Here is a 12,460-nt window from a genome sequence, read left to right as displayed (position 1 = left end):
ATCATGTTTTATTTAATATCTATTTCAATTTATTTGAAGGGAGGAATATTACCTTTTTTGGTGTACTTTCCGCCTACCCAAATCTAAAGTCTCCCCATACCCATATACAGTGCTATAAATGCAAAATCCCAGTGTAATTTTACAGAAAACCCTTTGTCATTACATAAAACACTGTTGAAAGTGGTAAATATGCGCTCAGGTGTCTGGTGAGACGCGTCTGTGTGTTTTGCGCACGTAACCTACCTAGTGATCACTTCACAGTCAGGATGCAATATCACAGCCCCTGATTGGTCTATTTGATCTTGAGAGACATTGCCGGAAAGCGGAGGGTCTAAGCTTTACGGCAATATATGCTTTATCCGGATCGGATGTTTACATATTTTCCTGGATTGTTGAATATCATATAACATTACTTTATGGTGTTTCTGCACTCGCGTGACATATCGAGGGATTACTTGGGCACACAACCACAGAAAACACTGAAAAACGGCTCATTTTGTAGAGAATAACCTAAGGTAAAGGATTATGTAGCATTTGTGGCTAACTGTGCTGTCTAGTGCGAGTAGCACGGCAAATATTCAATAATTTCACTTGTATGTTTACAAATGTTGATTGTATACTTCATGATTCATTCGAAGTGTATTAGATATGTGATAATACCTCAATAAAAAGACTTATTGGAACTTCTTACTGGCAATGAGAGCTTTCATTTGATACATGGTTTGTACATGTGCGTCATATTTGAGCGATATGAGAAATATGCGTATTCAAAAACGCACATAATTATGACACGACGTTTGATGGGTGGAACTATGTAATTTATTGTAAATAAGTTACTTAGTGTAAAACAAATGCCAAAGTGATGCATATCTCAAGAAAGTAGACATTCTAAGCTTTCAAATGGTACCAGATATGAGCTCATAACTCCTCCGCATACATTTAAAATTGGAAGTACATTATTACTGACGTAATTTTAAATCCCGGATCCGGGATCGTGGATTTTGTACCCCCACAGCGCCATAAGTAAGAACCCCTTCATCCATACAAAAACAAAGATGTGCACCAAAGACAATAATTTAACATAGTTGCTAATAATAATCAATGATATTTTGAAGTATAATGTCCATTTTGCTAATTCTGTAGCTAATGCTGCATGGGACTTTGAGTACATAACAAAATATTAATTTGACAAATTTTATTTTATCTTTTATATATATATATATATATATATATATATATATATATAAATAAATAAAATTTGTTACATTTATCTTTTAAAAAAAAAAAAATTACATGTATTACATCAATAAATATGATGTCTTGGAATAGCAAAATTATATTGCATATGTATGTTTTACTACATATTTCTTGTTTACATGCAGTGCAGGGTAGTAACAGATTACATGTAATCTGGATTACATAATCAGATTACACATTTTTGTTCATGTAACGTTTCTATTGTTTTACGCACTTAAAACAAACTAGATATGCTTTTTTTTGTGCCAGACGGGCTGGTTTGAGTATTTCTATCTCTAGAATTTACTCCGAATGGTACAAAAAACATCCAGTGACTGGCCTTGTTGATGAGAGAGGTCAACAGAGAATAGCCAAGACTAGTTCGAACAGTCAAATTCTATGATAAGTCAGATAACCACTCTGTACAATTGTGGTGAGAAGAATAGCATTCTGAGATGAGTGTTGGCGCCGTTTTATGTTGTGGCTGATCGGCGTATACAGTTTTACCAAAGCATGAATGTCCCTCAGTAGATTAGAGCAGAAGGGGGGAAAAGCATTGCCTAACCATTTATGCGATGAAACTTTGCTTGGTGCAGAACAATCTGGAAATATAGCTGCATGCAGTGATGATGGGCCCTAGCACCATCTTCATGCAGCAAAGACCCAGTGAATTGCTCCATAACGGAGATCTTTACAATCCTTCAAGAGTGGTTGGATGCAGGTCTTAGTAAATGCTTAAGGTATGTGTAGCGACCATCTCGGCATTTCACGCCCCAGAGGGTGGCTGCTCTATAGGCAGACATGATGTGATCATAAAGTTCCTTAGGTGAGCGAGGCGCTTGAACACCTCTCGCCCTGCTACGGTTCCAATTTGGGAATTAAATCTGGTGCTGAGTGCGCTTAAGAGCCCCCCGTTTGAACCATTGTAATCCGCTGAGTTGCGTGTGCTACCTCTTAAGACTTTTGGCGATATACTGGACTGTCGTTTGACAGTTCATGTCTGGAATTTGATCCGGGGCTTTCGAAAGCCTCCATCAAACCCAAAAAAGGCTATGTGCCTAAGGTGCTTTTCAAGCCCTTTAGGGCTGAAATTGTCCACCTACAAGCTTTCTTTCTCCACAGTCTAATTTGGAAGAGGAGCAGTTAGCGCTTTTATTATACCCATGCAGGCATTGCACACGTATGTGGAGTGCACCTGTCAGTTTAGACTGTGAGATCAGCTCTTTGTTTGTAATGGAGGGCACACAAAAGGCATGTCCATTTCCAAACAAAGGCTCTCTCACTGGATCGTTGATGCGATCGCCCTCGCTTATGAATCACAGGGTGTTAGATGCCCTATTGGCGTAAAAGCACATACAACTAGAGGCACGGCCTTCTCATAGGCATGGACAAACTGTGTATCTCTACAGGATATATGCTTTGCAGCCGGATGGTATACGCAGAACACGTTTGCTAGGTTTTATAACCTAGATGTGGCATCCATTGCGTTGCAAGTCCTCTCTGTCTAGAGAGCTTACTATTCCAACACCCCATGGGTGAGCCCGATCTCCTCCTTATGGGCGGGCTACCTGTTATAATTTTAATACAGCCACATGTGTAGGCTGCTAACCAATTTACTCCCACTAGAAGTCACAAGCACTTCCAATAGAATAAAACCTTCCTCCCTACCACTGGGTATGAAGGAGTTAAATTATTCTGTGTGTATCATATATTCATATAGATCCTCAGATTAAGATTAACTTCCCGTCTGGTTTTCAACATGTGGGGTTATTCATTTCATACACACTTGAAGACATAAGTCATCGCCCAATAGTAGAATATGTTTACAAGGTCATGGGGCTAAGTGTTTATACCCTGGTGCATCTTAGGGTATGACGCTACGTAGTGTCACGTGATGGGACTCCGTTACCCAAAGCCTTTCACTGCAATGTCAATTTAACTGAATCGATAGGGAATGTCTCCGGTTGCACATGTATCCTCGGTTCCCTGAGATGAAGGCCGCACTACTACTTCAGAGGTTCGAGGTACAAGCGATGCGTTCTTGTCCTTCAGTCAGAAAATTCTGAAGAAATGGTGATTGAGCACCCGCTTATATAGGGCAAATGCATGCATAAAAGGGCGGGGCTTGAACACCATTACCAATCATAAGATTGCCTTTATGATACGAGGGCTTAAACTAGGTTTTGGAAAATAAATTCCCCAAAGCATTTCACTGTACTTCCTTCATCTAAGGGAACCGAGGTTACATGTGTAACCATTGACATTATTTAAATTACAAAATAAGAGTAACTGTAATCCAGGCTTACAATTTAAATAATTTGCAATCAAAGTCAAGTTACTTTCAAAAGGTATTTTGATTACTGAAGAGATTACTTTGCAATTTATTTTCATTTGTTTAATTTCATATTTAGTCTATTCAGTTGGAAAACATTTTAAATGATGCAATTTGATAAGAGTTTGAACAGCTCTGAAACATGATCTTCATGGAGAGAATCCACATAGGATCAGAAATAGAGGTCTTTAAAGTTCCTGTGAAATCAAAAGAAATGTTTTGCTGCTTTTAGTACTTATCTTTTAGCTTTAAGGCCATCTACAGCATATGCTAGCGTAATTCTCAATGTTCACAAAATTCATTTTCAGAAGATATAAGCATTTAAACCCTGCAGTCTCTCTCTTTCGGCTAAACAGACACAAATTACTACATTCATTTTGTCCAATCAAATGTTTTCTAGAACGAGAACTTCCCCACACCAATCTGGCTGTGTTCTAACTGGTGAAGATCATGACTGCGCAGGGCACTTTGAAGGGAGCACAATCCGTGCTGTAAGGTTGTTCCAAACATATTTTCCTATAAGAATCGCTTTAAAATAGAGATGTAATGACTGTTATCATCTTTTAGCCCTCTGAAGCTTTCACAGAGGTCATTTTTTAAGGAAACAGGGCATAAGGATGATCTCTGCTGAATGGGATACCCCAACGTGGGAGTTGGATGCGGTGAATCTCGCTGAAGTTTATTCATGTTTATTGCATCCATTTTCTGAGGTTTCTTAGGATGTACAGGATGAGTAAGTGTTGTTTATTCTATTCGCATGTTTCTCGTTGTCATTTACTGACTGACGTACACAGTGGCTGCTGTGCTTGTTTGTTGGATGGTTATGTAGAAACAGAGATCAGTTAGATCATCTTTCGGTCCTCAAGTCAAGTCAGTGGAAAAGCGGTCAGACTTCGGTAGATTGCTTCCCTGGCTGAACAACGGCTCTCTCCGACATGAGAAGCATCAGGTGTGGGTGTTGCTTTAAGTGTTGCCAAATATTTCTAATGGGAATTTGCCAAAGGCTCGCTGAAATTTGACTAAAAGTAGCTAAAATCACATGACGAATTAATTTATTACGTAATGCATAAAATTTACATGTGTAAATGAACTGCCATAAAGAGCTACGGCAATTCTTGGTGTAAGACCATACGTTTTCTTTTTTTATCGAACTAATGATTAAACAATTAGTATTTAACTACTAATCATTTAGCCATCACTAATTTAACTTCAATTTATTATTTTAGTACTTAAACTACATTATTGAACAATTACAAAGTCCAAAATGATCCTAGCAATAGCAACCAGGGGTAGACAGCGGTGTAGTGTTAGCATTTTGTCCAATACTGTCTATTTTCCTCATGCATATCGTCAATGTCAATTTCCTGCAAACCAAAATCCATGCACTTTGTAAACCCTATTTAGTAACGTTTTATAAATAAAACATTATTAGTGGTATCAAATATAACCTGCGTCTGAAACAGTGTACTGTCACAGTATGTACTGTATTTAATGAAGGACGTACTTATCTGTCAGCAAAACAGTATGTTCTTTTAGGTATGCATGATAGTATAGATTTCAGACATACTTCATCCAGGGATGTAAGCATTGTCTTGTGACCTGAATATATTATGTAAGGACAACTACCATAAAAACGATCTGCTCTGGTTTTGTTAAACAAACACCACTTAAGAACAAGGACCAATTATCTTTGCATATGGAGCACTTACAGTGGAGAGGAGCTGTCTGACTCACGATTCACTGCCGTTCTTTTAAATCCAGCGTTATGAACGTGACATCGCCTCAGCTCCTGAGGGATTATGAGATTGTCAAATGTCCAGTCAATCCGTGCTTCAGGATCTCACCGGAAATAGTATGTCATCTGGTACTTCTCTCTCACTGCTTCATGAATACTGTGGATTCTGACATTCTATTGGCACACTGTTTTTGGCATACTATATAGTAGGGAAGTATGGATATTCGGACGCAGTGACATTGTTGGCCTACTGTATGAACACACAGTTGGCACATCATAATGTTGAACGACTGCTTAAACCTATTTGCTGCATTTGTGAATGTGACAAAGCATAAACATAACTTAAGCCTACCTAGTCATGACAAATCATGTAAAACTACATTGAATCTGGTGTTTTTATGAAACAGGGGCTACAATTTACTATTCTGTATACTGTATTTCCACTTACATTCATCTCCACAAATTCCATGGGATGATGCTCACGGAGATGGTGCTTAAGGTTTAAAGTGTTTCCCGCCTGAACCTTTTTGGAGACAAACTTCACTGACTGGGTAACCATCAACATTGATGGGGCCTTGTAGGTCTTTAACATACCCAAAGTAATCCCAGACAGTGGTCTTCAACCGCTTTGGCAGTGGCAATAAAGGTTCAGGCTCAGACATGTCTGTATGATGTGCTCGTGCTACACTTCTGATGTGCTCATGATGGGCTGCGCTACACTCTCAAAACCTACATGTCACCTTTAAAATTGAGAGACAGTCAAATGTAACATGGTGCAATTTAAAAATTAAATTCTATAAAATAAAGTGCAGATCAATAATCAATATTTTATGACATCCCTACAGTTAACCGAGACTATCGATAAGCAGTAGTAGTAGCTAATGAGAGCAGTTCTATGTAAACACCCGCAACTTACTGGTTTTAGGCTTACAGAGTCCCCTTGTGGACAAAACTGGAACATGTTACATTATTTTACAAGCTGACAAACTGATTGAATAATTCAGAGGTAATTCACACTTCTTTCCTCTATACCTAATATGGCAACATCTGTGTCAAAAGGCACATCAACCTGGAATATATCTCGAAGGACTCAGAACATGTGGGTGTGGTTAGCTATTTGTGTCTCACTTTCCCTTCAGCATTTATTTGTTTGTGCACTTTGCTCCCATCTTTGCTGTTATCTGTGGGGTATGGAAATATCTTGTGATGATTTTCCTCATAAATTTCCTCCAAGTGTTTGAATTAGTCACTCTATGGGCCTCAGCACATACATCTGCCCAGTCCTCCTGTGAAATCTCCTTCTGCATCTGAGCCTCCCATCTCTCTTTGTAGACAAGCAAATTATTTGGTTGAAGTGGCGACAGTCCTTGATGTAGTTTTGAGATGATTCTCTTATCCGTGTTTCCCATTTGTATATTTATCAGTAATATCTCCATTACATTTGAGTTAGTGATCCCCTTCCAGTCTTTGTGCTTTGCAAGGAAGTTCCTTATTTGTAAATACCTAAAGAAGTCTGTTTTTGGTAGCTCAATTTTTTTTTTTACCTTTGCTGATGAATTAGTGAATGAAATTAAGCCTGTAAGGTGACCATTGTTTGAAACCTATGTCCAGATTGGACGTCAGGAGTTCCCTTGCTGGATAAAGGAGAGAGAGTGTGAGTAAATTTTATTGACGATTGTATTTTATTTAATTGTCCATTTACCTATTTCAATACTTTTAAGGGGGGTATCTACAAAGGGTAGTGATGACATGAGCTGCTGGCAAAAAAAATGTTCACCATGTTTAGCCAGTGTCAAGTTAAGTGGTTTTTATTGTCGTTCAACAATATACAGTTAGTACAGTACACAATGAAATAAGACAACGTTCCTCCAGGACCATGGTGCTACATAAAACAACATAGGACAAACACAGAACCACATGAGACTACACAGACTAAATAACATACCTATATAAAGTGCACGTGCAAAAAGTATGGGACAGTACAATAAATGACAAAAAATTAACAGGACAATATCTCAATGTGCCAGTGAGAGACAGTGCAGCGCCGACCAGTACAGAGTAGTGCAAAAAGATGACAGTTTCTAAAAATGCCAAATGTAAACATAGAACACTATCTCATAGTATGTTATGCACATAGCAGTTATTGAGGTAGCAGCCAGGTATAAAGTGACTAATTAAAGTGCAACTCAGGACACGTGTGTTTATGTCAGTCCAGTCTCTGTGTATTGAGGAGTCTGATGGCTTGGGGGAGGAAGCTGTTACACAGTCTGGCAGTGAGGGCCCGAATGCTTCGGTACCTCTTGCTAGACGGCAGGAGGGTGAAGAGTTTGTGTGAGGTCATCCACAATGCTGGTTGATTTGCGGATGCAGTGTTTTTTTGTAAATGTCTTTGATGGAGGGAAGAGAGGTCGATGATCTTCTCAGCTGTCCTCACTATCCTCTGAAGGCTTTGTGGTCCGAAACGGTGCAAGTCCCAAACCAGGCAGTGACGTAGCTGCTCAGGATGCTCTCAATAGTCCCTCTATAGAATGTAGTGAGGATGGGGGGTGGGAGATGTGTTTTCCTCAGCCTTCGAAGAAAGTAGAGACGCTGCTGGGCTTTCTTGGTAATAGAGCTTGTGTTGAGGGACCAGGTGAGGTTCTCCGCCAGGTTAACACCAAGGAATTTGGTGCTCTTGACGATCTCCAAAGAGGAGCCGTCGATGTTCAGCGGAGAGTGGTCACTCTGTGCTCTCCTGAAGTCAACAACCATCTCTTTTGTTTTGTCCATATTCAGAGACAGGTTGTTGGCTCTACACTAGTCAGTTAGCCGCTGTACTTCCTCTCTGTATGCTGACTCGTTGTTCTTGCTGAGGAGACCCACCACGGTCATGTCATCGGCGAACTTAATGATGTGGTTCGAGCTGTGCATTGCTGCACAGTCGTGAGTCAGCAGAATGAACAGCAGTGGACTGAGCACACAGCCCTGGGGGGCCCCAGTGCTCAGTGTGGTGGTGGTGATGCTGTTCCTGATCCGGACTGACTGAGGTCTCCTAGTCAGGAAGTCCAGGATCCAGTTGCAGAGGGAGGTGTCCAGGCCCAGCAGGTTCAGCTTTCCAATCAGGTGCTGAGGAATTACTGTATTGAATGCTAAGCTGAAGTCTATGAACAGCATTCGAACGTATAAGTCCTTTTTATCTAGGTGGGTGAGGGCCAGATGGCGTCATCTGTTGAACGGTTTGGACGATATAAGAACTGCAGTGGGTCTAGAGAGGGGGGCAGCTGGGTCTTAATGTGCCTCATGATGAGCCTCTCGAAGCACTTCATGATGATGGGTGTGAGTGTGACGGGACGGTAGTCGTTGAGGCAGGACACTGAAGACTTCTTTAGCATGGGGACGATGGTGGTGGCCTTGAAGCACGTTGGAACGACGGCACTGCTCAGAGAGATGTTGAAGATGTTGGTAAGAACATCTGCCAGCTGGTCTGCACATCCTCAGAGCACTCTGCCAGGTATGTTGTCTGGTCCAGCAGCCTTCCGTGGGTTGACTCTACGTATAGTTTTCCTCACATCAGTCATATTAAGACAGAGCACCTGGTCGTTGGAAGGAGGGGTGGTCTTCCTCGCCACCATGTCGCTCCGTGCTTCAAACCTAGCGTAGAAGTCGTTCAGCTTATCTGGAAGGGAGGCATCTTTGTCACAGGCAACTGATGTTGTCCTGTAGTTGGTGATGGCCTGGATGCCCTGCCACATGCGCCGCATGTCACCGCTGTCCTGGAAGTGACTGTGGATTCTCTGGGCGTCGCCGCACTTTGCCTCCGATTGTCCGGGACAGTTTGGTCCTCGCTGTTCTTAGGGCAGCCTTGTCGCCTGCTCTGAAGTCGGAGTCTCGGGTTCTCAACTGCGCACGCACCTCCGCAGTCATCCACGGCTTCTGGTTGGAGCATGTGGTGATGGTCTTGGAGAAGGAGACATCATCAATGCACTTGCTGATGTAGCTGGTCACTGATGCCATGTATTCCTCCAAGTTGGTAGAGTCGCCATATGTTGCAGCCTCCCTGGAACATGTGCCAGTCAGTACACTCAAAACAGTCCTGAAGAGCAGAGATGGCTCCTGCTGGCCAGGTTTTCACCTGCTTCTGGAGCGGTTTTGTGCGTCTGACGAGCGGTCTGTATGTTGGAATTAGCATAACAGAGATGTGGTCTGCATAGCAGAGGTGGGGGCGGGGCTCCGCCCGGTACGCGCTTGGGATGTTTGTGTAAACAAGATCAAGTGCGTTCACCCCTTTCATTGCAAAGTCCACGTACTGATGGAATTTAGGGAGCACTGTCTCGAGATTCGCATGGTTGAAATCTCCGGCGAAAATAAACAGTCCGTCAGGGTGAGCGTTCTGCAGTTCGCTCATAGCCCCATACAGTTCACAGAGTGCTTCCTTAGTGCTAGCGCTGGGGGGAATGTAAACTCTGGTTATAATAACAGTGGTGAATTCCCGTGGTAAATAAAAACGTCTGCATGTAACAGTCACAAGCTCCACCAGCGATGAGCAGTAACTAGAGACTAGCATAGAGTTATTGCACTATTCCGTGTTGATATAAACACACAAGCCACTATCGCGAGTCTTACCGCACAAAGCTGCATTTCTGTCGGCACAAAACGAGGCGAGCCCGTCTAGCTGAATGGCGGCGTCCGGAAATCTGTCGTTGAGCCACATCTAAATGAAAACAAAGACGCAGCAGTCTCTAAGCTCACGCCGCGTAGTCTGCTGGAGTCAGATGTAATCCAGATTATAGTCCAGGGAGCAAACATTTGAGAGCAGGATAGACGGGAGAGCAGGCCGGCTTGGGTTTGTTTTTAGCCTAACATGGACCCCCGCCCTCTTGCCGCGCTTTCGCTTCCTCGCACACTGCTTACAATGGCCCCGGCCCCGGGCACCGGCAGCAGGCGACGCCGAGGACTGGAGGCCTGGTCTCCGCAGCAAGCAGAGTTTGCGCAGCAACTCCTGCAGATCATTATGCAGCTTGATTGTTGCATGAATCTTGTATTTTAGCAATGTCTGGCGATGGTAGACATGAACACTGGTTGCTCCAATGTCCATGTGCCGTAAAAGTCGGGCTCAGTGACAAAAATAGCGCCATTTTGGACCCGGAGTGGCCGCTGCGTGCTACTGCGCCACAATCTTGGATCAATTGGATCAAGTGTGTATCAACATTATCCTTAATCCATGTTCCAATGGGTTTTAATTGTGCTGCCCAGTAGTAATACACTGCCTGGCCAAAAATAAGAGTCAACATTTGGATTTAAAAAAGCAGATACCAAAGAACCTATGATTGGATCATTATTGCAGTGATTAATATGTTTCAGCTGGCAACATTTCTTTTAACCCTAAATGATGCAGTGTGTAGCTTCTCATTTCTTAAACCACCATGTCGGAAGACATATCCCATGATCGTGAAAAAGATGTTACTGTGTTTCAGAAGGGACAAATTATTGGCCTGCATCAAGCAAAAACAACTAAGGAGATTGCTGAAATCACTGGAATTGGTTTAAGAACTGTTTTGAACGATTTTCAAAAGCCACATATCGTTCTTTTACTCTAAGTAACCATCTACTACAATGAGAAGTCAATCACATTTGCAACCAAATCTTGCGCTATGCGACTAAAAATGTTTATATGCGGCAACTGGCTGGTAAATGTTTTGATTTCACGCAGCAGTAATTGTGTAGTATAGTGGTAAAATATTCAGCAGCTAGTCAATTATAGAGACTGCACTGGTTTTTAGCACATTCACCAAAACTAGAAATTATGCAATTAAAGTATAAAAATTTAAAAAATATAACATACACAGATTAGCCTCAACATCAAAACCACCTGCTTAATATCATGTAGGTTCCCCCTCATTCCGCCAAAATTGCTCTGACCCTTCGAGGCATGGACTCCACAAGACCTCTGAAGGTGGTCTGTGGTATCTGGCACCAAGACGTTAGCAGCAGATCCTTTAAGTCCTGTAAGTTGTGAGGTGGGGCCTCCATGGACGTGTTGGTCCAGCACATTCCATACATAGATGCTCAATGGGATACCATTGAAATGAAGAGTCTACAAAAATCTTTAGGTAGGTGGTACGAGTCAAAGTAACACCACAAAGCTAAGGTTTCCCAGCAGAACATTACACTACCTCCACAAGCCTGCATTCTTCCCATAGTGCATCTTGCTGTCATCTCTTCCCCAGGTTAACGATGCATAAGCACCCGGCCGGCCACATGATCTAAAAGAAACAGTGATTCATCAGACCAGGCCACGTTCTTCCATTGCTCCATGGTCCAGCTCTGATGCTCACATGCCCATTTTAGGCACTTTCGGCAGTGAAGTGTTAGGGTTAGGCACTTTCGGCGGTGGACAGGGGTCAGCATAGGCACTCTGTCTGGTCTGCGGCTACGCAGCCCAATACGCATCAAGCTGTGATGTGCTGTGTGCCCAGACATCTTTCTATCATGGCCAGCATTAGGTTTTTCACCAATTTGTGCTACAGTATCTCTTCTGTGGGATTGGACCAGACGGGCTAACCTTCACTCCTTGCTTCACTACACGCGCATCAATGAGCCTTGGGCTTGACTATTGTAATTGAATCAGGAAATGTATTGATACCCAGCCCTTATGTATTAGTTATATACATGTCTCCATCAGTGCAGATGATAAGGGAATGGTTGGGGTCTGTTTGTGTTGTTCTAGTTTTGTTAAGGTATTCTCTAATTGTTGTGGCCTAGATTCTTGCCTCCTTTTTTGGCACTTGCGAAAGCAATTATGCGGCCTCTCAATTCTCACAATCCCACAATGTTAACAGTAACATCCCTGGAGTGGAGATGTTTTTTTGTTTATTCTGAAGGTTATAAATGTGCTGTCATTGAGGAGTGACATGTTAAATCTCCACTGCCTGAAAATCAGCCTATAACCCAGATCCCATGATAACATTAAGGGAGCATGATCAGAGACTCTAATGGGCTGTATTTTGATTAGGGCTGCACAATTAATCGGAATAAAATAGAAATCGCGATATGACCTTGTGCGATTATTAAATCGCAAAGGGTTGCTCATATCAAAGTTTATCTGCTCTGTCCAGTCTATATTAAGTTAAGAGTATTTTTACAGTGTTTTCAGGGCAGTTCTGTGCTCCACAGCTCCA

The 12,460-nt window shown here is 42.2% G+C and overlaps 1 protein-coding gene across 3 annotated transcripts in view; it reads right to left on the bottom strand.

The window, feature by feature from the left end:
• The window catches only part of zbed4 (zinc finger, BED-type containing 4), a 35,586-nt gene that overhangs the window by 5,212 nt on the left and 17,914 nt on the right, over window positions 1–12,460 (bottom strand). The window lies entirely within an intron of this gene.

Source organism: Xyrauchen texanus, chromosome 45 (assembly GCF_025860055.1).
Source record: "Xyrauchen texanus isolate HMW12.3.18 chromosome 45, RBS_HiC_50CHRs, whole genome shotgun sequence".
NCBI classification, from domain to species: Eukaryota; Metazoa; Chordata; class Actinopteri; order Cypriniformes; family Catostomidae; genus Xyrauchen; species Xyrauchen texanus.
Note: the sequence above shows the minus strand (reverse complement) of the source record. Positions and strands in the feature narration are given on the sequence as shown.